Source organism: Gymnogyps californianus, chromosome 13 (assembly GCF_018139145.2).
Source record: "Gymnogyps californianus isolate 813 chromosome 13, ASM1813914v2, whole genome shotgun sequence".
Taxonomy (NCBI): Eukaryota; Metazoa; Chordata; class Aves; order Accipitriformes; family Cathartidae; genus Gymnogyps; species Gymnogyps californianus.
The window spans coordinates 2537542-2564194 of NC_059483.1; positions in this window are offsets into that span (position 1 = coordinate 2537542).

The following is a 26653-nucleotide window of genomic DNA, read 5'->3' on the forward strand; positions in this document are numbered from 1 at the left end:
AAGTTGCCTTAGACCTCCACAGTATTTCAAGGGTTAATTCTTTTTAAAGTACTACAGTGTTTAATGTTTGCTGACATTTAATTGAAACAAAGCCTATGAAATGAAAAACAAGGTAACAGGAAATGAAAAACAAGGTAACAGGAGATTTCCTAAATCAGAATGCATCTAGGTTAGGGAGAACTTAATTTCTATATTGGAAATCGCAACTTTGACCCTACAGCTGAGTTAGGCTTTGCTTCTTACTTATATTAGAATGAATCAGTTTCTAATTCTGTGGATTTTAAGTCTGATACTTTTCAGGTGAAGGGGTTTTTGTTTTGTTTTGGGGGAGAGGGGAGTGTTTTGGTTTTTTAAAAGAATAAGGAATTATGGGGGAATATTCCACTATAATTTTTTCATGACTTGTTCTGCTTCCCTAATGTTACTTTAAGTATAGTTTCTATGCATTTGTAAATAAGCACATTTTCTCCTACAAGATGTTCCTATTACTGCTCAAATGTCTCAATATAAATCTTGATATGCGCTGCACTGAAGTCGAAAAGCATCACAAATATTTCTTTCTCCCAACAATTACGAAAGGTTACTCAAAGAGCAAAGGCATTATTTAATTTTAATGTTTTAGAACCATTCAAGAGAAAGTGCACTTGTTGCTTTTGAAATTGTCTGATGCTGCCTTTGCCTACAGCCAAAGAAAAAAGGATTTCGTTTTCCTCTCGGAAGGGTACTCTCATTAGCTGTTACCACTTTATTGTTGACATGGTACCTTTGTATTACTCTTAGTTCAAGGATCATAAACTTCGTCAGGTTGATTACTCACCAATTAATCTCAAATGGATTTCACTGTCTAATCTAGTTACTTGTATTTCTGTCGTACACTGCTGTATACCTCTTGTAAGACTTCCAGCAGCCTTGGTACGGGCGATGTAAGCCCTTGATTCGGAGGGAGCTGTGCATGGCATTTTTAAATGTCAAAAATGACACGGTTGTTTCAGCCTGGACTGTCTTTGTCTCTGTGGCTGTCCCAGTTACAGACTAGTCCTGGTCTAGGTGATGGCTTGTCTGAGTTGTTACGTGTTGCTCACACACGTGTTATGGGGCAATAACATTCTGTGCTGTAAGTCACTAACTTCTGTTGTTACCAAAAAAAGGAAGGGGTGGGAATCAACCTCTTACCCTAATTAATAGGCTCATGAAATTCCGAAGCATGCCAGGTTGCCTCAGTGGAAGATCCAGGTAACAGCAGTAGAACTGCAAATATTTATTATTGTAGAGGATGAGAATATTTTAAATACAACTTCAGAACTAATAGGTGAACAACTAGTATTAGACTTCAGCAGAAATTAGCCTCACTTACAGGGTTCTCTGGTTACTGGTACTTCATGCAAACTGCTCTGAGAAGTTCACTACAATTGGAAATCAAGGAGAATTATCTTTTCTGGTTTTTTTAATGAAAAATACGTTAACTTGTGTTTCCATCTTCATTTAAGTTCTGCTTTTGCTTGCTAGAGCAAATCTGTAGCTAAGCCATTGGTCAATTTTTCTTCAATTAATATCCTTAATTACATTGTAAATTTCATCCTAGTCAGTCAGAAGCCTGTCATTAGAGTTGAATTCTCTTTAACAACCAGTATGTCAGGATTTTTTCCTTTACATGCCACAAGACATTTATGGGGGGGGGGGGGGAACACCATTAAAAATTTTGACTACTTTCCTGTGTAGGTATTTAAGCATCGTGTGGTGGCCACACAGGCTTCCATGCCCGCGCAGTGCTGCAGTTTGCGAGTTAGGTATGAATGAGTCCCTCTTGTTCGATACTTTGCTAAGTCCAGCTACACGGCGCAGTTATCTGAGGGTAGATGGAAATACTATACAATCATTATTTTCCTTAGAACAAAACTCCTTTGATGGTGTTAAAGCTTTCTGTAGTTGGTTGCCTGCCAGTCTTGTACGCCAGCAAATATTTTGGATCGAGTTATTCCATCATTGAGTTTGGGTTCGGCACCCTGCCGTGTTCTGGCTGTGTGCTCCTCCCTGTCCCCTCGGACCTGGACCGCACCTCTCCATGCTGCTGCCCCTCGAATTCCCAACGTCAACTGGCCCTTTTGGCCAGGTTGTCTGATAGATGAACAGGGCCAAGTTAAACTTGGGACGATTGTCAGAAATGGGCTGTTCCATCTTTGGATTTGAGAAAGGTCATTTGTGCTCCATGTCGGTCTGTGTTTCCAGCTGTAGCAGTGAGCTGGTGAAGGATATGGAGGCCATCCAGGCCAGCCCTTGCGGAGAGTCTGAAGCTTTCACCAAACTACTTCCCACTTGTGACTTAGAATCTGATCCTGAGCCTGGCTGGCTGCCATGGCTAAACGTGCTCCAGGAAGGCTCGTGGGCAGCGAGATCTCAGCTTTTTCAATAATTTAAAAGGCAGCTCGTCTGTTTTTTTAGGGACCCCTCATACTAGATTCAAACTTGCTCATCTCTGTGCTACAATAGCATTTGGGTAGTGTAATGAATTATTCATGTCACTTTTGTGTAGGGTCTTGATTTTCTTTTGAAGGTTATCAATACAAATAGAACTGCCAATTGATACTGCTTAACTTAGGAGCTGTGATGAGGCAAGAGCCTAAAATACATCTAGAAATCACAAAATTACATTTTCACACACTATTGTCATAAAAATATATTCAGAATTAGGTTAAAAAAGAGAAAGCTGAGATAGTGATATACTGCATAGCAACACATGGTTTCAGAAAGAATTCCTGGAATTATATTATGCAAGTGTGTCACTGCTGTTAGCAGCTATGTTTCAGCAATACATTTATTCTTGTTGCAGAAGACATCATGCCCTTAGTAAAACAAATAAAGCAAAAAATGCCATATGAATTTCCCCCCAAATACCTCATGTTATGTGTGCTCCCTTCCTAACTGTTTGGAATTTTATTTGATATTCAGTGAAAGCCAAAGGGTTTAAGGACACTGCTCAGTTTAGCTGGCAGGAGATGTTTAAGCTCGATAGCTGGGTGTTAAGTCCTGACAGTGAAGGCAATGTGTTGACCATCAGTCCTTCAGTTGTGCGTGAAGAAGGACTTCCATTGGAGACAGCTGGGTACATAAATGTGCTTTGAGAGGCAGAGCGCCTTGTGAGAAATCAGCCTGCTTAGCATGTCTGTTCCTGCATGTCAGACTAATAGAATAAGAAAAGGTGGCAGAAAAATAATTGCATTCTCTGTACTAATGAAAGAGCACTTGAAGTCACCGATAGTTTTACTGGCTTAATTACTTTGCAATGGCAATATTCAGTGCCTTTGATTCGAGTTTTGTAATAGCAGTTACATGGACTTATTAGTTCCTGGGTGAACCAGACAATTTTTTATGCAATTACATTTGAAATGTATTTAAGTGCATAAGGAAAAGTACAGAAAAAAAGAAGGAGGTGAAGTAATTAGTGAGCAGGATGGGTGTGCTGGGGGGGAGGTCCCAAAGGAGGCCAGAGCTGGGTTTTCAGTTCCTGCTTGTTCTTGTCGTGGTTTCAGTCCCATGGTGGCTTCAGCACCTTGAGGTCTTCTGAAAATATATCCATTTATTTAGCATTAAATTTTATGTAGAAATAAAATCCCACTTGGGTAAATGGAAGAAAATGAAAGAAAAATAATTTAGCAACATTTTTAAACTTTGTTGTTTCAGACCCTTTCTATATAGTTTGTAAAAGGTGATCATGAAACTCCTGTTCTTGTTTCTTGGCTGAATTCTCTGAATTCAAAGCTAAAAACAAGGTATACGTTCAGCTTAACAAATAGTTTTGCCTTTGCTAGTTTTACAGTTGTATGTAGAAAAATGAATTTAAATGAAGAACAACAATTTAAAAAGTCTGTATAGTCCTAGCGGTCAGAAGTTTGTTCCAGTGGGCTCAGGGGTGCTGTCTCTGCTTGTCCTTCAGACATTGTCTCTGCCACTGGAGAAGAGTGTACGAGAAAGACGTCTTCTCTTCTCGTGGTGCTACAGACGGCCGCAGTGGAGAAACCTGCTCCTGGGATGGGGAGGGCTGGTTGCCCTCCAGCCCTCCTGCGCTGGGGCAGCCTTGTGTTCGGCCGCTTGCGTGAATCCCATCACAGTGCAGTTTGACAGCCGTATCGCGTGGCCTGTCACACGTACCGCACGCTTCAGGAGAGATACAGCTCTTGTCTGGAGAAATTTCACTTCTCTGGCAGCTTACCGCTGTGGAAGGAGCATCTGTCAGGCTCCACATTAACGTGGTTTAATAACATTCTTTCTGAGTTTGGCTCGATACCACTTGTAATACGAAAGGCATTTCACGCCTTTGAAGCTATATAAATCTATGTGTGTGTACATAACACATCTGAAACTATCAGGTAGGTGATAACGTATGCTCTGCATTCAGGGCTGCAGAGCATTAGCTGACTTCTTTTTAACTTGATAGTAAAGTGAATTTGGATTAACCACTAATTCTGAAGTGACTGAAGTATTCTTTTTCTGGTGACAGCACTTTTATTCTTCTTGGAGTAAAACACTTACTCCAAGCAATAAGATGCCATGACAGACAGCACAAGATGGAAGGTGCAAGAATCTGAGCAATAACATTGCTGTAAAGCTGTCTTCATGGCTGGTTTTTATTGTTGTAGCTATTATGGCATATTACTAGCCAGGTACACTATCTAACTTGCATTAATTATATATGTATATATGGCTGTCTATAGGTTAGTACAGTATGTGTTCTGTGTAAATGTTTTTCTGTGTTCCGCTGTTTGGAAACATGAACAATTTTTAGATCTAGCAGGCAATAAAATATATAACCCAGAGAGAAGTATACACGATGCAATGCAAATATTGGGGCCAGCAAATTTATAATAATGATCTATAGGGTAGACAAAGATTGATGAGTGAATTAACCATCTCACACTTTTGCATGCAAAATGAACAGAACGTCCTAAGAGACTCTTTCAAAGGCGACAAAAGTATTGTGTTTTATGGAGGAAAGTTAATGTTTTCATGTTGCTGGATTTATCCTTGAGTGGTTTGCATTATTTAAAGGGGTAACAGCCATGCTGCATTGTATGTAAACACATGACATCAGGTTTAATTATCATGTTACACTTAAAAGTTTGTGAAAAAAGGCCAAATTCAAAATTCCCTTAGATTAGTACTTTTTTGTTGAGTCAGGGCCTTCATTTTTCCCTCATCATTTTGAAGGCTTCAGTCAGTAGAAAAGTAGTCAGCGTTTTTGAGTAATGCGTTGGTAAGGGCAAAGTTGTCATAAATAATTGTTGAAACGGGAATTATATTGACACTAGACTTTTGAATACTTTTAAAATTCAAATGCATCTTTTCTGACAATATAAAAAGACCACTGTTTTTCAGACAAGTTACTCGTTGACCCAAAATCTTAATGTACTCCTTGACCCAAAATCTTAATGTAGCGTAGAATTCTGATTTTAAATTTAAATTGTTGTGTTTTTTTCCCTTTAGAGCTGCAAGGCAGCATGGTGCAGAGCAACTAGATACGTTCAGTCACCTTCCACAGGGTAAGTCTGTCTGCAAAGAACTGAAAAGGTTTGCCTTGTCTTGACGCACCAAGACCCTGTGTGTCCTGTAATTCATTGCTGAGAGCGTGTATGGGTGCTGACAGCTGAGGGTGCCAAGGTTGTGTTTCTCGGTGCTGTGGGGTATGCCTCTGTCTGTCCTGCGCACCAGCAAAACCAGCTGGGCTGATCGGTGCCAGAGTAAAGCCTGATACTTTTTTATTATTGTAAGATCATGGATTGTGTAGTGTGTCTTACTAGGCTATACCTTTCTGTCTTGTCTGGCTTGTAATTACATATTCACTCTGAAACTGTTTTCCCATAAAGCGCTTTTATTCAGCTGCATTTTGTTAAACTGTGTATAGAGCCCAGATACAACCATGGTCTGTCCATTTTCAGTTGTTTCTTATTTCTTTCTGTGAGTCTCGAGGCCTGTTTGAGAGATCTGTGGTGTGAGGTAGTATCATGCCAATAATGAAATGCTGGGTTCAAAATGAAAGGCAGTCATTCCAAAACATTTTTATTTTTAGATCCTCCTTTTCTTAGTCTTGGATGCTGTTTCCCTCTGCCCTCCTTCAGCGTGATTGCTTGCCAAGCCGTGTGAGGCAACTTAAAAGTGACATCCAACCACAGCTTGAAATGTGCCTTGAAATCTGTTTTAATTAGATATGAGCCATAATAATTTAATTACAGATCCACCCACTAAATTGTCTGTTTTGAATTGTAGCAGCCACATCGTGTACAGAAACAAAAATGTTTGGAGTAGATACCTCACTGATTTCTATCAAGGGCATTCAAGCTCGGAATAAAGTACCAGAGTACTCTGACTGTTTAACCCCTAGCTTACTAATTACCCACATTACTTGTAAAATCTGCCAGATTTATCTAGATGTAAGTCAGCTCTGGCTTAACTGCTTGCTCTTGGGGGATAAGGTGCCTGGTGCATCTTGCACTGGGGAAACACCTGAGTGCAGGATCATGCCTGTACTGCTGGTAAGGAGCGTACTGCCAGCAATAGGTGACTGGAGCTTGAGAAATGTCTCATTGCTTTGTGGACAGACCTTTCAAATAATTATTTCCCATAAATTTTAATTAAATATGTATCACACATTCAAGATGGAGTTCCATCCTTCAGTGTAGATATATAGAGGCTGTTGTCTGAGAGGAGTCGCTGCTGGGGAGTGGTGTCCAGGTTGCTATTCAGTCATCTGGTAACGAATATGAGTTATTGCTGTTTAAATTTGCAATTGACAGAAAGACTGATAGAGTCATTATTACATCTTCATCCATATCTAATATGTAGAGTAGGCCAAATCATTTGGTAACCTGGGATCATTCAGTGCTGTGTGTTGTAATACAGCAGGAGGGAGATCTAGGAATGAAGGCTGTAACTGAAGAGACTGTATCTGAAGAACCAGCAGCTGCAGAGGTAGGAGCAGACGAGTCAGTTAATGGAAACTTCTTGTGCGATTCTGTTGCAAAACACCACTTGCAACCCTCAAAGTGACTGAATCAGTCAATCAATCTGTCTATCATGGATACAAACACTGCTTGTTAGAGTCAGTGTGAAAGCAGAGGAATTGCCTTGGGGGAAAATACCTGCAAATATACCAAAGCTACGGCATGACAATACCTAAAATATGCAGTACTGGTCAAACAGGAAATACTCCTTTCATTAATTCTGAATTATCCAAAATAAGTCTTTAAGTACATTCTTGAAGGGCTTTGTATGTTTTAATTAGAATGTCTGAAGAAATACTGCTGTAGAAAATATTGTGGTTGATAGCACAAATTTTCTTTAGTTATTGTGGCTCCTACCCATCTTCTCGCCAGCATTATGCTGTAATGTTGCCTTTCACTTTGCTAACATGCAGATTAAAGGTGATCTTTAGATTTGGAATGTTTTGTATCTTCATATTCACAGATGAATAATTTTCAGTTTGGTGATTTCTACTTATGTCTAAATCCTTGAGATGTTTGATGGATATTTTTTCCAAAATTGTTGGACAGTTATTCTGATGAAATCCTGTTAATGGAATTTCTTAGTGGCTAGCAGTTAAAGATGGAAAGCTGTAAAATCTAAATTAATTCTGCTCTTCTTGTCAATGGTATAAATTCACACTTAAATCAGTGATATGACATTACAAAACCTGAGGGATGGGAGTATACCTACATGTGGGCAGGTACTAGGAGGCAGCTGGTGTGCTGTGATGTAAGCCAGGGTATGAATGAAAACTTAGTTGTGTGTTCAGAAAACTTAAAAGCAAAACATTGTTGAAATGAGACTTCTCCATAGAAGAGGGGCTGTGGGACTTGGAGAGAGAGCCTGTCGGTGGGAAATCAGGGAGGCTCACGTTGCTGCAGCTGGGATGGCCCTGTGCTCTGTGATAACAGCTGATACCAGTCCTAGATCACTACACTCCTCTGGAAGATTTCTAATGCGCTTGGGCATAAAAGGCTGTATTCTTCTGTCTTTGGCTCTGCCAGAGACAGCTCCAAGCGAAGATGTTTTCCATTGTTTCAAATGGTAGTTATCAAGAAATAATTTGGCATTTTAGTCATTATTTTTATGAACAGTTCTTCTTATTAAAAGCTCGTTGCAAGTCAGCAGGCACCACTGTGATTGAAGGCCTAATGTTTTAAGAATTAATTTGGCTATCACCTGTTGCAGGATGGGATGGAACTGCTCATATCAGCTGCCCCTGAAGGAGAAGTCTGAGGGATAATACTTGTCAGGTGCTTCTCTGTTTCCTTGGCTACAAGATAATTTAAATGCCATCTATTTTATTGGCATTAATGAAAATCTTTTGGGATACACATTGTTGCATGATATGCAGTGATTTCATTTGCTGTGTTAAAACATTAGCTGTAGGGATGTGGTATTTTGGGTACCAATCTAATCACCTCTCCAAAAGGGTGAAAATGGTTTAGGAAGACAGAAATATTAATAATGTGTATTTCTCGCTATTAAATATCCTCAAATGGCATATTTTATTGTTTGGATCTTTCCTTCCATGACACTAATATGGCACCAAGAAATTTTTTCCTGAAAACTCAAGTATGTTAGCAAACACCTATAATTAGGTCAGAATTTTATAAAAGGCTTTCTATTTGCATAGAATAGCATTAATTTTGCATTCGTCTATCAAATGAAACACAGAGAAGGAACAAATAATTTATTCATGCAAAACCAACCCACATGAATCATTTATTTACCTCTTCTGGTAATTTCACAAGCTCACTTTTTATGCATCAAGCTGCAAATTAATGAAAATTTTCTAGGAGTTGATTTTGTCCAGAAAAAAAGTAATAATGACACAAATAGCTTTCCCTGTACAGAAAATTACCACGTGAACTTGGGCAAAAAGTCCATACAGGGTTTTCTTGTTTTCATTTTTTTAATTAAGTAACTCTCTGAAAGAGCAGCTGTAAGAGATATGGTTTTCACTGTCTTTAACCTTCAGAACATATTATTAATAAAGAAGAATTTTGTATTCAACCCTATCAAATTAATCCATGAATTCAGAGCAACTCCCTTGAGTTCATTAGAGTTTTCATAGCAATAGACAGGCTGAGAGAGTTGGGGTTGTCCAGCCTGGAGAAGAGAAGGCTCTGGGGAGACCTCACAGCAGCCTTCCAGTACCTAAAGGGGCCTGCAGGAAAGCCAGAGAGGGACTTTTTGCAAGGGCAGGTAGTGATAGGACAAGGGGTAATGGCTTTAAACTGCAAGAGGGTAGGTTTAGAAGAGATGTAAGGAAGAAGTTCTTCACTGTGAGGGTGGTGAGGCACTGGCACAGGTTGCCCAGAGAGGCTGTGGATGCCCCATCCCTGGCAGTGTTCAAGGCCAGGTTGGATGGGGCTTGGAGCAGCCTGGTCTAGTGGAAGGTGTCCCTGCCCATGGCAGGGGGGTTGGAACTGGATGATCTTTAAGGTCCCTTCCAACCCAAACCATTCTATGATTCTGTGATTCATCAGTAAATAAAACTAAACCTGATGTAAGGGCTTTAATCTGCAAATGCATGTAGAAGTAAATGAGAAATGTACTGACTTTCTTGAACTGTGCTCCATTTCCAGCATCAAAATTTAATGGAACAAATTCTACTCCTGCTGAGCCCAGTGACAAATGACCTGTTCAGTTCTGCAAGTGCAGTATTTGGCACCATTTAAAATATACTCTTATGGGTCAGTATGGTTCTGAATTAGATGCTGTTTACTGAAGCACCTTTGGAGTTCAGGACTGCTTTCTGTATTTTGTTGCTGTTATTGATGTTTTGGTTAGAGCTGAAAGAGGCTGTGGCAGAGTAGGGAACAAGTGCTGCTTGACACTAGACTGTACGATAACCTACATACTCCCTGGCTACACTGGTTCTAATATTTAGATAAGTACGAAATTTTGACCAGTGTTTTACAGAATTTTACATAGTGTCTGATGTCATGTTGATCTGTGAAATGTTTAAAAAATGCAGCATTAAACAAAAGTGGTATACAGGTGACATACTGCATTAAGGAAACGTATGGTCATCGATTCCAACATATGCTTAAAGAGAAAAGTATTCTTTGGAACTATCCTTGGTATAGTGGCAGTTCTTTTAAAATTAGCTAAAACCAACTTTGTTACCATTACAATTTCCAAAATCATTAAGAATGTCAGAAAAGCAAGTAATGATTAGGGTTTCGGGCTCTAAAGGACTACTAACAGCTGCTATACTGGCCGCCATCTTATTTACTTGGTTTTTTCCTACATGGCTAGATGGGCAGTTCGATTAAGTTGATGCATCAATCAGAAACATTACTTTTCCTAATTCAATAAAGATTGTTTTGCATGTCAGTAATTAGTTTGCTTTGTAATTGTGTGTTAACTAAAGTTTCATCACAACGTTGCCCTTAACATGAGACCAGGAGATCTGCTGCAGAGGGTCCGGGGTGCCAGCCTGGCCTCTTTCCTGAAATAATCCCTGCCTGAAAGTCTGCATTTGAAAAATATGCCGCGATGAGGAACAGTTACTCATGAATAGGGCACTGTGAAATTCAAGAGATTTGGTCTTATATCTGCTAGTTGTTTTGTAACGTATTTGCTATGAATTAAAGAATGTAAGCAAGCGATTAATCAGCTGGCCTTAAAACTCGGTGAATTTGGGTTCAGTTCTAAGCTTTGCCAGACTTCCTGCGTGAGTAGGGCGGTTCATGTGGCCTGAGTATCAGATCGCCATTTGTGAAAGCAGGTTTGGTACTTCTCAGTCTACTCTCCTTTCTTTAAAGCATAAAAAGAGGGGCTCCTTTAGCGAGGAAGAATTCATCTTGGTGAGAGCCTCCATGTCTGCCAATAACAAATTCAAAACCTGTCTGGACACGGCCCTGAGCAGCCTTCTGCAGCTGACCCTGCTTTGAGCAGGAGGGTTGGACTGGGTGATCTCCAGATCATCCTTCCTCCCCGTCTCAGTGATTCAATGATGCTGTCAAATAATAAAGTGGAAGTGCCCAGTGAAACGACAGAAAGATGCTAGGCTATGTTGTAATTGAAAATTACTCAAGGCTGTCATTTTATCCTGTGCTAAAAGCTTCACAATTGCAGGAAGATTATCTTAACAAAGATGAAAAGTAATTATTGTGCTGCCATTGTTTGCCATGATAGTCAAGGGCCTGTCAGGATCTCCATTATGACAAATATGGTTATAAAGGCTAATCTAACCTTACGTGGCAGATATTTGCTTGGAATTAAAATCTGGTAGAGCAGTACAAAGCTGTTTCGTATTCTGGTTAACTTTTTTATTTTATTCTAGTGAATGGATAAGCTCTTGAGCCTTTCATTGATATTTTTATGTGAACTTAGTTCAGGCCACTTAAGCAAAACGCAACCCAGAATGACAGAAATTACAGAAGTTAGTGTTTGATGGATGCTTCATAGCGCTGTTAGAAATAAGTTCTCTTAAAATGGCGTGTATTTATGTCACAAGAGTCACTGCCGTAATTGCAATTACCATACTCTGTTGTCAGCAGTCTCGCAGACAAGCCGCGTGCTAAATATGCATGGTGATGAAATACTTTCTTGCTCACAGAGGAGGACATTCCTGGTACTGTGTAGCTACAGCGTGGTGCAGAGTTTTCTTCTCCAGTCTGTCAGTTTAAGTGTCTCAATATTTAGGAAGTGTTAAAAAACCCCAACCATTCAAAATTATCTTGAAGAAGATAGCATTCGATCAAAAAAGCGTTCTATCTGTAGTGTCCCATCTGATTTTGTGTGTTTATTAAGGGTTCAGTGCGGCTGACCAACTCATCGTTGGTTTAATAAAACCTGTAAAACCCAGGTTTTTTTTAAATGCAAACTTATTTTCCTCACCGCTGTCAGTTTGCACCAGAGGTTTGCCCTCTGAACTGGAATTTTGCTTCTGGAGGATGACGAAGGTTCATGGATCTGGCGGTATTGCTTCTACTGTGTTGCACTACAGTGTTTCAGGGTTCAGTACAAAGTATTTTTGTTCAGCGCTTTGGGACACGGAGCAGTGGAGAAGAACTATTTTATGTATTCTACAATTTATCAAGCTTTTCTCATCTCTTTTTAGAGTTAGGACTGAGAACAGCTTCAATAACAACATTTTCAGCACTTCCCACTGCTGTTAGGTTCGAGGTGCTAAGCAAAGAGTGTGAGAGCATCTCCTGGCCAGCTGGGAGCCGCAAAGCAAGTGGAAGAGAAATGGAAGGAAAGTTGGTTGGATCACCTCTCTGTCAGCCTGGAGGAGGTGTACTCCGGGGCATTTTGGGGAGGGAGCAGTGCGGTTTCTTCTGGAGTGGTGGAACAGCTTCCTGGGCAGGGGATAGGACCACAGGGTCACAGACTGAAGGTTGTAGAAGTGTATTCCTATCTTGGCTTGATATCTTACCTTGCCGTGGGGCCTGTGGCAAAGTACTTCACTGCTTTCTGGTGTAGTTCCCAAGTGAAAAATTGCAGTTGTATCCTTTTGGTGGGATACGGAGAAGCTTGCAGTGTTTTCAGGGCTTTTTGCACTCTGAAAGGAGGCAAGTAGGTTGGCGTACAGTTCCCTCCTGACATGGCAGCTTCAGAGTTCTAGTAAACGTAGATGTTTTACCCCAAAAAAACTGGGGTCTTTTGGGAACAGCTTCTCCTTGCTGGTCTTGGAGCAGTGTGGTGGTGGTCAGCGGGTTCAGCAGAGTGGGACACGGTGTGCTCGGTGCTGCCAGGCCCAGTGCGGACAATGTCCTCTCTGAAGGGTTTTGCTTCTGGCAGGTAGGGGACAATGGGAGAAAAACTGAGGGTTTTTTAACATTCTCCACTAGGTTAATGGCAAATTTTTTTCCTTGCTCTGGTGTCCCGACTATTAGGCCCTTGTATGTGGGTAATGCAAACAGTCTGATATTCTTTATGATGGTTAATTTGATTGGTAACAAAAGCACTTTAAAGTTTATTGGATCTTCACAAGGCCTAGTTTCAAGGGTAATTAAACATCTCATTATATCTGGTAATGTTAATTGCATTTTTAATTTTATTTGTACACTGACATTTGCTCTGGCTAAAAATAGTCTTTATAAATGGGACTGAAAGGGGGAACTAGAGATAAATATGTACAAGCTTGTAAATTATAGGTAAGGGAAGAGTGTGGAGATATCTGTCTCAGAAACAAAGCTGCTTATAGTGATGGGCTTTTCTGTTAAGTTCAAAGTGTTGGTTGTTCAAAAAAAGGGGGGGGGGGCATTTAAAAATGTAATTAAACTGATCCAAGCCACATTATGGTTATTTAGATTTAAATATGGCTAACATCTTGTTTGGGTAGAGGAGCTCAAAACCAGTAAATACACCAGATTTAAATCCATCGATATGCCTTAAACTGACATCAGCAGGCTCTTCCTCCTCCTCTGGAAAGGTGTTGTTTGTGTTGTTGAAGCTTTAAAGTTTTAGGTTTTACAAATATGACTAAAATCTTGCAGATCTTACAGGTGAGACAATGATTTCTGTTCACATCTATATACTTCTGCAGAAGAAAAAAAAAAAGCTGAATTACCAATTCTTGGTAGACTTGAATTTAAAAGGAAAAAATTTTGAAATGTATTTAAAAGCCACAAGGACAACATGAAACAGAAGAAGATGCAAGCTTGAAAATAATTTATTTGCTTTCTGAATAATTAAAAAGTCAGTGTGAAGTACATGATAATGCATGTCAGTCCTTAGCTTGTTGGCTATGCTAATTTATTCAGTGTATTATAGTTGGCAATTAATGTTCTTCTCCTAACAATGTGCCAATTAAATATTCTTGGATTTTATTAGTCATTTCTCTTAGTCAGTTTTCCTTGAAGATAAACATTACAGTGCAGTTTTCACAAGTACACAGGTATTCCACGTGAGGTTCATCTGCAAATAGTAGTGGTTTGCTCCCTGGGATGGCTGGTGGAAACAGCTTTTGAAAGGTGAATACTGATAATTCACAGGGGAAATTGCATACGGCCTGCTATATCACCCAGCGTGTTCATTCGCAAACATTTAAATTACATGCCTGTGCAGACACTTGTGCTTATCCTTTCCATGAATCTTAACACAGTTGCTGGATGCCTTTTCATTTATCATCTTCTGTGATTTTGCCAATGAGTCTTGGTGAGTCTGTTCTTGCTTTTGGAGAAGTTATCCCATCTTTTAACATATCCAGATACAGGATATTTTCAGGTGACACAGATACTTCTAACACGTGTTTTGTAGATGAGCATTAAGCTCTGCTGATATATAGGGGCAAATTAAAGCCTCTGATAGGTGGGAAATTTTTTTCTCCAAGGTCACCAACAATGAATTGGAAAATGAGCTGAAGTGGATTTCTTAAGGTAGCCTGTTGAAGTAACAGTAAGATGCTTTTATTGATAGCTTTTCTGCCTTGACTTGCAAAATGATTCATCAATTGCCAGAAATATTCCTGAAGATGTTCCCATTAGATTAAGAACGTGGCTTGAAGTTGTATCAGCATACATGCTCTCAACCTCTCTCGAAAGAAAATAGCACAATTCCTGACTCCTGTCGTCATCAGTGACCTTTGCTTGTTGCAGTAGCAGTGCAAGAGGTACACATGGTTTCGCTTTGGAATAGTTCAACCTTTTGTGTGTATCAGGCACTCAGTTTAATAGCTTTATCTCAGCAACATCTTGAAAGTATAATGAAAAATTACTTCTCTCTTGTTGCTGTTCGATAGCTTTGAAGCTTGCATTTTGAAGCTGTTTTGAATGTAATACACTTCACTGGATAAACTTTAAGATGGGTTGTTCTTTCTCTGGGAAACAGAATTGTACTGCTTTGTGTTAGTGCTGAGAGGTCCTAGCAGTCAACGACCCCGTCTCCTTAAGTGATGGAGTGAAAGGTGGTTTCATGAGAGCATGGGAATAATCTTAATTGACACAAATCATTTGAGGTACTGTCAACAGAATATTACTCCTAATGTGCTTTTTCTGTTTCATTTAGGGATTTCTGTTTCTTTTTAAGGATTAATGCAAATCACACACAATTACAGCTTTTGTAGGTGGAGGCTGGTCCTTTTGATACATTAAGCAGTGTCAGATGTACTCTTTCACATAATCCTTATGCTCCCATGTATGAAACTGTGTGAAACAGACTTAGGGAACACGTTCAAAATGAGTTTCAAAATTCTTGCTCAACCCATTTCTAAAACACAGTGTATTTAAATTGTAACTGTGAGCATGGTTCTCAATGGTAAAACTCACTAATCTTCTTAAATAACCTAATACTTAATATGATTGTGTTAAAGAAAACAAGAAAAGTGATCAGCAATTAAAGAAGCTGAAATAATAAAATGAGCTTTGTCCACAGAAGTCAATTAAAATGTCACTAGGAGAAAGAAAAATGCCACGCTGGAAGATTTATTATCTCAGCAAACCTAGTGTTAGAAACATGAGCAATTGATCTGCTACCAAACGTGTCCAAAATGACAGTTAAAATGATTGAAACACAGATGAGTTAAATAAGTTTTAGCCTACTAATTAACTGTAACTAACACAAAATCTAAATAATGGAGCTCGTCAAGGAAGTGACAGTGTCACCGGTAGAACCAGGCAGCTCTTGCAGGTTTTGTGGGGTCATGACAGATTTCTGAGGAGCCTGTACTAAAAATGGGGCATCTTAGATGTTCAGTAACTTACAGTCTTGTGTACAGGATAAACTACACCGTTGAATAGCTCCTGAGTATGTCCATCTGGAACACTCACATATATAGCTGTAACTTTGAAGCTGATGTAGACTTTAAAAAAAAAAAAAAAAGCCAAACTCTGATTCTGGGAACTGCATTAATATTAAATAGCGATTAAAAATCTTTGTATGTATGCCGAGGAACATCATGGAGACATTTAAAGAACAAAAAACATCATCGAAAAGAGGATAGTGTACTTTGTATCAACAAGCTTGTTCAGTTAAGGAATGAGATCTGTTGGCTTTGTGCCAAGGCATACCGCATCATTTATTGCAGTAATTCAACCCAAAACCCAGAAAGCTAATTGTGTGTCTTGGGCCGTGTGATTCATGGTAACACTACTGCTTTTTACCATGTTCTTTTTCTAATGGGAAACATGCTGTCTGGTAACAAGATCCTTTCACAGTTTGTTCCTTAAACCCGCTAATGAAGGAGGGAGCACATCATACACATTCCTTAAGAGATGTTCCCTATTCCTTTTATGGAAATTTATATGTAAGTAAATAAATATGTATGTATGTCTGATAGCATAGCGCTTAAGGCTTTTGATCTCGCAGCTAATTTATGGGGAAACAGCGGAACGATGTGTAACTAAAGGACTGATTGTTTTAATTGCTCTGCAGCAGTGATGCCTCAAGCTAGAGCCAGATAAATTCTGTCTCCCTCCAGTGTGTAAGAACTGTAGCAGTCACAGCGAGCTGCTTTCTTGCTGTTAGCGCAGCAAGTTCTGCTTTTATTTCAAGATTGCAAACACATAGTTAAGTATGTTACTTACTAGGGGTCTTAAGTTATATCCAAATGCGTGAACTGTGCTTTACATCTGCACGTATTACCTAACTGTTCAGACTTTGGTCATCGAATTTATTGCATATGATATCTAAAAAATTAACGTACAACTGCTTTGTATTGTTAAGAAAAAGTAGTTGTGTTCAGGGAGGATTTTTGAGGAAATGGAGAAATTTATGCTGCTTTCTTACAAATTTGAGCTGCAATTTGTACCATGTTAGTGTGAGGATAAAATTTAGGAAAGAAAATCTAAGTGCTCTGTAAAACAAGTTAAGACTGATTTCTTACTCTGAATTGGAATAACGTACTTAATACTATATAAATATTTCTAACTAAATGAAAGATTTTATAGAGCATTAAAAATTTATAGCACATCAACTGCTTTAAAAATGCATTTCCTTTCTTTCTACTCCTGTGCATTTTAGTCAGCTTGTCATTGACTGTGACTGGTTTATTACGGCCCTCTTATTTCTGAGCCGTCATTACAAATGCCCTTAAGTTTAAGTGAATGCATTTGTGGTGGTTGCTCTGTGATGACTGTTTTACTCTGTAAATAGACTATAAATTATGTATGGAGAATTTATGAATTAATCTATACTGTATATCTCATACTCATAAATATTGTACAGTACCTTGCAGCCTCTTTATAACTTGCTGATGGAGATCTTTAAGTGCAAGGTTTTTCATGCTGTTCTCTTGTATCAGAAATAAGTAGTTTTGATTTTCTGCAGTACTATTTTTGTTCATCTTTCAGTCCTGCACTTTGCAATGTGCAGAGCAAAATTGTCAAATGTGTATAATGGAGCAAGGGACATGCCTTACTTCACCTTTCTGTTTTGGAAGGGAGATAAATCATGAGTTTCACACCTGTGAAGCTATTTTTTCTTTCACCTGGGTCCTCTGAATAATACACATTTTCCCCAGGCAGCTAATTATGGGGTGAGATTAATATGGCAGCAGATTGTAACCACAACTGAAGATCTCAGTAACTAGCTATTAAAACACTCTACGTGTCTGTTGAGTGCAGCGCTAAAAACCTTCTGTTCACTGAAAATAAGACTTGGATGCAGTGGTATACGTGAAGGAGTACTACAGGTAGGTTGGTGATACTTCAAAAAAACCCACTAGCCAGTGTTTAGCTAGCCTCTGTGTCAATTAATTTTCTCTTCAGTTAATCGGGCTAAGATAGTTGTAGACTGTAGCCTTTTAGGAAGCAATTTAGGAGAAATTAGTGATCTCCAGAACAAATTCCATGCAACATTCAATGCAATATCTGCTGTGATAACGCCCTGTGTAAGTTACAGGTCTGCTGTGGTTTATAATCATTGCTGAGGTACAAATCGGTAGCTGGGCTGGAAACTGTTATTCAAATGCCCTGAAAGAAAAAAGCAAGAAAATACTTTCCCTGTGACCTTTTCAGGTTTGTGTGATGTGATGCTGGTCCTGCCGTCTGTTCGTTCCAGAGCTGAGGCTTGGCTCGGGAAGTGGTACTTGCAGTGAGTTGATGATTGGTACCTCGCGCTCAGCACTTTCCGCTGCAGCAAGTTGAGGCTCAGATAGCTGGGGAAATAGGTGCGATGCCTTCCTTTGCACAGATGAGAAACTGAAACAGAAAAATTGACAAAGAGGTTTGTGAAAATTTGTGGAAGAGCCAAGAACAGAGTTTTAGTTTCTTGACACCTAGCCCTGTGCTTTGGCTAAAAGGTAAAGCTTCTGCTCAGAATATTGCAATTTGCAAGCTCCACCATTGAGTTCTTTTAGTAAGACTTCCTTATTGTATGCTTTTAGTATGACTATTTTAATTAGAGGATAATATTGAATAAATATGCTCATAGAAATACATTCTAGTCAAAACTGAAGGAAAATACTGGAATAATCCACTTCCTTGTCATTTGTGGTGTTCAGTCCCTTTATGAATCATTTTGGAAATACCTCGTTAGTCCCTTTCTGTTCTCGTCCTTCTCCATCTGACGGACATCGATATTTCCATCCCCACCCACCCCCCCATGTTCTGGGTCACAGATCACCACAGCATTGCATTCTGTACTTGTGTATGAGTACAACCACTGATGATGGTACTAGTGATCTCAGACACTATAGTGGGGAGTACCATGAAATTGCCCATAAATAAGCCCAGTTCTCCAAATGTGATGGGTAGTTGTTCTGTGTTCTTCTTTCTGCTCCAAAGGTTGACTCTGTGAAAGCAGCAGTGAAAAGTACATGGTTTCTTAGAGTTGTGCATTAATGGTGATGCTTTGTGGTGATTTTACTTTCTGGTGAATTATTGTTAGAAAAATAGTGGGTAGACCTCAATTTGCTTTCTTTGCTCTGAATACAGTAACTCTCTGGTAGCTTCTGTGACTTCATGCTCATGTCTGAGAGTAAAATCCAAACTATTTACAAACATGCAAAGGAAATTATTTATCCTGTATGAAAGTATTGCATATTGAGGTATGTCAGGAAAAATAACTAATTTGGGGAATGTGGAAACAGCAAATATTTGAAATAAAGCTAGATGGAACACAAGATATTCTCTGACTTTTGCTGAGTGGGCACACTTTGTTAAGGCTTCTTCAGCTGATCTGCCAAGATGGAAACTAGGACCAAAGGTATGTGGCTCCGCAAGAACATTTTACCTTGTTGGTAAAATGTTCTTATTCATCTTAGTAAATGCTCTTATTCATCTCAGAACCGGGACAAAAAATGAGTGATTTGGTGATATTCCCGTGATGGATGGTTAGAGCTCATCGGATGTGTTTCTCATACTCCATCTCTTCCTGACAACCTGTGTTTTCCTATCTATTTCTTTTGTTGGCTGTGTAGCCTCCAGCTCTGTGGGGCTTTCCTAATTCTTCATACTCCAGAGTTTGTCATCAGCCTGACAGTTCTTAGTTAGAAGATATTTCATTTATCTCATGTAGCAAAAATAACGTACGCTCTGCAGGGACACTGCTGTGCCAGTTAGTCCGTGGAGTGGGAGCAGAGGTCGTGCAGAGCTCTGCAGGGAGGCTGCTGGGGAGTTGTGCCTGCAGGAGGCAGGACGGGTCACCCCAGCATCCAGCAAGCGCAGGAGCTCTCCTGTGTGTCAGTACAAGAAATAGGAGGGCATGAGGTATGCTTTTTTGAGGGAGCCATATACACGAGAACCGTAATGTGGATGTCACTGTACTCTTCCCATCATCAGAGTAATGTACAAAATCCCTCCAGGGATGCATATTGGAGTAAGTGTATTGATGCGTGCTAGGTTCCGTATTCAGGAGTATCACTGTAAAGATTTATCATACCCTTGACTTACTCAGAAAGTTAGCTGTTGAAAATGAAGCGAGGCAAGTATTAGTAATACCACTGATTCCGCCTCCCCCCCCCTCCATTTTCCCCCAGCACTGGTAACTGAGCCTCTTAGATGGATGCGGTTTGGTGATGGTGTTAGCAATGACTGTGTATTCGAGTCCATATACTTCCAGTATAGAATTTCTTGAACATATAGAATGGTGGGGTTTTCTTCTGGTAGATGATATAATCTTTCAAATTTGGGACTTCTTTAAATCAAGCTTCTCATGCTGCAGTAATGCCTTGAATAGAGTGATTGTTCTTCAGACTCTTTTCAATTCCAACTGTAAAACTGATCTTTAAGTAGTGCTTTTTGCAGTGTGGTGAATTAACCATTAGTGCATAATGGAGGAAAATGCTTCTTGAAATACAGGTTGGGTTTTTTTAATGGCCATTAAGCAAGAAAAGAAAGTGCAAAAGGCAGTTTTTGTGCCTTGGGGATGGATCTTCCGTTCTGTTCAAGAAGATGGCTTTTGGTTGGACCTATGCCTATTGTCAGGAGACCCTGTTACTCTGGCTGTGCAAGTGAAAGGTGGTGTGCCTTTGTGAGATTCACACTAGGACTCAGTAAACTTTCATATAAACATAACTGAGGCAAATTTGTCTATTTTGCTTTCAGCTTAGGAAACAAATCCTTTGGTTGTTTGCAGAAAGCAGTAATTTTGCTTCCAGCATGTCTGTTTACTAAGAAATAATAAACACTTCTGGGTAGGTTTATCTTGCCATACAATTCTCCAGGTGCCAATTTTTTCATATAATTGGGATCTTCTTTTAGATCCCCATCTAAAACTTAGAAATTTGCTTAATTTCTAAAATTTTTCTGTTTATGTATCCTGAAAACTAAATGCCTATCTACAAGTTCTGCAAAATTTAATCACCAGTGAAAAGTGGTAAGAAATGGCAAATCAGTGCTTATTTTAACCAGACTCGGGAGGAGGGGCTGGGTGCATCCAAGACAGGTTTTCCCTGTAAGTTGTTAAATCTTTTGGTGCACAGAGATGAACGTACCCGTACCAGACCTGCAGGAGTGCCGTTAGAAGGCAATACAGAGCAGTCGGTCTTCATACTGCAGAACGAATGGGAGCAGTAAAGGATGACAGAGAGGAGTTGAGGGTCTGTTTTCAGCTTTGTGTCTACAAGACTTTTGGGGGAAGGATGGCTGGATAAATGCATAACCTCAAGCTAAAACACGATTTTCCATTAATTCCTTCAATCGAGCTTTAAACTGTATTTCCAATCTACAAGATAAAATCCATTTCAGCTTTTTTTAAAACTTAAAATAAATACTCTAAAAATTGAATGTCTCCTTAGAGACCCATGGAGAATAAAAATCAGCAGTTCATTTTCAAATAATGTGTTAGCTTCCAGTTTTAAAATTCTTACTGATTCTAATTGAACTATAGCTATTTTCCAGGGTACAAGTCAAAACAGAGCCATCAACTCCATGTATTGATACTAGAGAGAGGTTAAAATGCTAGAGTAGAAGATAGAGATTAGATAGAGAGCATGAACCTAGATTTCTATCTTGAGGCTAAGACTTTTCAGAAATTCTTCCAGTGTTAGAAAAAGCCGGGGCATTAAAAGCATCCATACATACTGCATGAGAATTTATCCACTGGGATTAGTGCATGTAACTTTGGACATCAGCCAATATCGTGTATTTGGAAATCAGTCTGTTATTGGTCTATGAGAAAAAAGACGGCTCAACCCTGAAACAACGTTTGATGAATCTCGAAGCATGTTGAGTAAAGAAAACAAAAAAAATTTCTTAGTCTAGTATTGATGAAATACTGCATTTTTATTCTATTTCTTCCTCAAATTTACAATAATGGTCCAAAGCCATGCTGTATACAAAACAGCATTTCTAGCACAAAGGTGTGTTGGGCTGCGCTCAGAGACCACTGTAGTATGTTATCAGAGCCACCTTGATCGTGCAGAACACTTCTGCATAATAAGTATTTCAGCTCTGCCGTTTCCATCGTGGTTTTGTTGGCATCTTCAGAAGACAATCTTAGATGAAAAACCTTTCAACAAGCTGCAGTCCAGAAAGAGAATAAATAGCTTGCTCTCGTTACATGCTTGCTCTTTCAGTCTCCCTGTTGCCCTGCAGCTGGAGAAAGCTTGAAGGTTAGAATTAAAAAACAGGTGCATGTTGAGTGAATATGACTTGGGAAAATAGCAAATAGGATGTTCTCAGGGTCTTTCCTGACCCCAGACTGAAGCAAAAGAAGCAATAAAACACAATTAAATCGTGTATTGATTTGTGTATCAGAGAGGAGTTTTATCTTGAGCTATGAGCATGATTTCAGACTCATTTCTCTTGCAATTCAACATAGACTAAAACAGACAGATGTTTTTATAAAACTGTGGCATTCTGTTTTTAATGCAATCATACTTTTAAAATGTTATTAAATGGCACTTTGACTTTAAATAATGTCATGAATAATTTAAAAAGACAGCATTTCTCATTTTCAGGGAATATGAAGGAGAGGTTATTCGTATCCTAGGCTTTTGTTAAAACGGAGTGAATTACGGTGTGGATGACGAATTCCAGACAGCCCGGAAGGCTGAAGGTCTCTCTGTATTTATAGAACAGATGCATCAATGCAGAGGGGTTCGAGCTTCCCCACAAGATCCCATCAGTGTCCCCAGGGGTGTTGCGGAGGAAAGTGAGTCAGTCTCTAACGTGTCTGCAGCGGGAGCCCCTCGCCGTGCCAGGGGGCTCTGGTGCCTTTGAGATGGGGGTGCTCACCAAATGGCCTGAGCCCATCCTTTAATTTCACAGATGAGAAGAGAGATGAAACTGCAAATTTTCATTTACTCCTAATACAAAGCAATATGGTGCTTAAACTATTTCCCTGTCCAATTAACCAGCTCTTAGATCATCCATCACCAAGTGCTTGCTTTTAATAGCAGCGGTAGTTGATCAACTGCCAAACAACTTGGGAAGAAAATGAAGTGCCTGAGCTGCAAGAACTATTTCTGGAGGTGAAACCTAATGGCAAACTCGATGCCAATTCCAGTGATGAAATCAAAAGACTTCTGCTGGGCTCAGTGCGTTTTGTGTCAGGCTACAGTATCTGGAGATGTTACAGGAAGGAATAGCACTGGTGGGTGATTTCTGGCCATGCTCCTGTGTGTGATTAGTACTGGTCGTGGCTGCAAAACTGGAAGCACACCCTGCAGTGGAACAGGGTTTGACTCTTCTGTGAATGGTAGTTAATGGCCAGTCTTACGCTCTTTGTCCTGGGGTAATGTAACGTAGTGTGGAGTCCACAGGGTCCTGACTCCTGCACAAACACGGCTGCACTGAAGCTGGATGTGGTGTTGGAAATGCATCCACCTAATCTGTGCTTTCCAGAGACAGGTAAGATTGTAAGAGAGCTGGACATAAGGTAACTCCTTTTTCTTCTGATAAAGGTTTTGAAAAAAGTTACCTTATTGTGGAGAGATTTATACTGTATTGCTGAGAAAGAGGCAGTGCTAAGTTTAATCATGTTTTCCCAATTACATAGAAATTTAAACTGCATTATCTATCCTTGCTGCAAGACCGTTGTGAAGCTGGTGTTGGTCTGGTGACCGTCTCTGAGTCACGGTCACCTTTTCTGAAGGCAGCAATGCATCACTGATGCAATTCAAGTCACTGCAACAGAAGATGAGAGAATTACCCCATTCAATATCAGAGCACTAATAACAATTTGGAGAAATGTAGGATGCTTGAATCAGGGCCTGGGGCTGGGAGGTAAAAGTCTTGTCATAATCGGAGGATCTAATGGAATACAATTTTCCGAACTTTGAAGTTGTTTTGTCCCATAGTGTCTCGCCATGCACACTAGGGAGGAATAGAAGGTGAGGTGTGGAGAATGATGGGCTTTCCATTGCTGCAGATGAAATACTTCAAAGTTGACGTACTGTTTGGCAACATGAATGCTTTCCTCTTGGTGTGTTTCTTTTCCATAGCACGTTCATTTAATGAAGCCTACACGTTGCCTTCTCTTTTTGAACCTGAGAGTTTAGACAAATTCAGCCCAATCCATCTTCGGTGTTAGAAGATGTGTTCCCGGATGATAAAGTTTTGCAGAATGAAACCATGGTTCCCTTGGCCTACATCCAGCCAGTAACACAGCCAGGTGGTGGATGGCTATCCATGAATAAAAGACCCCAATGAAGAGCAGGCCGATGGACCAGGCTTCCCCGCAGCATGACATTCCCCGGGCGACTGCCGAGCTGCAGCTTACAGCCCTGCCTGGTTCTCCCCGACGGCTCCACCACCCACTGTCGGGACTGGGCTGGGCCAGCGTGCCTGCGCCGTGCCGGCGGGGAAGGAGCGCATCTCTCCCGTGCCCCGCCGCAGCGCAGACCCCAGCCACCCAGACCCTGTGTTTGGCCCTGCCGTTCCGTAACGCATGCAGCCCTCTGCTTGGCAGCACGAAAAGCAGAGTATCGGTAATGACTGCATATTTTTTAGCCTGCATTTAGACCTCTTTTGCTTTGAAGGACATCAGTGTCATGAGGCTTAAGGTGTTTACCCTATGATGGGGGGGTTTGTTTTATAGTCTTTAAAATGAAGACTCTTTGAGGTATACTCTTAATCTGACATCACTCTACTCCGGGGAGAGAAATCTAACATGATTTTACCACCAAACTTCTTGCTATTTAGCGTACTATTTTCTGCAGCTCAGAAACTAAAAGCTGAAGGTGGCAGACAGAGAGATTGAAGCATATGGTATACCAAATAAAATACTATTTAAGGTTAGTCTGAAACAGATAGGACAGACAGTTGTCCTGGGATTCTAGCAATTCTCTGTATTGGAAATTCTATAAAAACCTTCCCTTTTAGAGGAATATAAAATAAAAGTTGATGACACAGGAATTTCTTTGTGCATATTTTTATATCTAATTTACACATGCAAATGACTTATTGAATATAAAAATATGGATTGGTGAGATATTTGCATGTCTTACCCAGCATTGGCCAAGGAGTGCTGGTGATCTGCACTAGTCCAGAAAAGGTGTATTGATGGAATGGAAACACTTGAATTTAAAATATTTTTACTTCTGGAAAGCTTCAGTCAGTTTATAATACCACATTAGATTCTATCCATGCTTATGTTTCTAATCATTCCTAATGAAACTTGATAATAGAAAAGTTCTCCACTATAGTATTGTTGAAAGTATTAAAAAAAAAAAAAGACATTGTTCCATCTTACGTTACAATTTAAAAGTAACTCCTGTGTAGTCCACTAGCTTTCTCCTTACTAAGTTATGTCAGGATATTTTTGCTGCAGGTGCTGCTGCTTTGGGCTTCTGTGACCACTGTTTCAGTCTCTTACATTTCTTAAATAATAAATAAACAATTATTAGTTAATAGTTAAATTGAGTGATGTCATTGAGAGAAGTAACATGCAAAGCACATCGTCTGTCTCTGAACTGAGCTGCAGTCAGTGTAGTGATGCTGTTGCTACAAATGCCACATCCCCAAGTGTTTAGCTTGCCATATGTGATGGTAAATTATTCCACTCGCACAACTGCAGGTGCCTCCAGGGAGTAACAATGATAGGATGAGCGGCTGCTCATACAGATAATACTGAAATTATGAAAAATATTAAATGCATGTGATAAAATCTTGGTGCCTACTCTTTGAGATAAAAGCAGCCAGTATAATGATGAGACTATTCTTTTTCTTCACAACCCATTTTTATTGTCAAAAGGAAATGCAATAATAAAACTTAGATTCCACTTGTATTTATTTAGAAATGTTACACTGTTGTACTCTTCTAACATTTTCTGTCTGCTTATTCAAGAGAGCTCTTTTTCTCTGTGATGTAGAGTAACCTACTTATATTTCTCAGCTTCATTAACTATGTCTCACTTAGGATCTTATCTAGAAAATTTATTCTCTTGTTTATATTTCAGCAGCTTCTGTGCTTTCTTTATACTTTATATTAGCTGTAACTTACTATAATCTAAAATATTTGCAGATGGCTTTGTGTGAAAGATGCCATTCAAAATAACTGTATTCTTTCTAGCCTGTTTCATCTGCTCTTTTATGCGGATGATGCTGAAGTTAAATTCAAGGCCAGGTTGGATGGGGCTCTGAGCAACCCGATCTAGTGAAAGATGTCCCTGCCCATGGCAGGGGGTTGGACTAGATGATCTTTAAAGGTCCCTTCCAGCCCCAGCCTTTCTATGAGTCTGTGATTTAGTGGCTGGTTTGGGGTATGTTTCCCTTCCAGCGGCACAGGAGCCCAGCTCCAGTAATACAGGCTGTTTGCTCCTCTCTGCACCCGCGTATTCACGCAGCACAACTTGGCTCTTTCTAGAATAACTGATTTTGCTTTATCTCATTGGCTTAACCCATTGCGAAAAAGTCTGATCTCTGAATAGTCATAATTAACTGGAAGCCTTACAATCTTTGATCAAGATCTCAATCTATTTTAATTTGCAGGCATATTTTTGACGCAAAAGTTCTTTTTTGCCCCCTTTTTGATTAAATATACCTCCTTTCACTTCTTTTTGCTGGTCTGCTGTGTGTTGGAGGAAGATTAAGCCTCCAGTCTCCATCCTGACATTTAACCTTTACTTATCTCATGCTAATTCCATCAGCTTTAACAAAATTAACTTACTTTTCCCCATGCTGATAGACAGTGGAGGCACTTCAAATTATTAAAAAAAAAAAGGGGGGTGGGGAGAAAAAACTGATGACCTTCAATTAACTTTATTCTGCTAAATTTTACATTGAAATGATTCACGTATGCCACAGGATTTCACTTGCTATAGATGTGGAAACTGGCCGCTGTTAAATGTATTTCT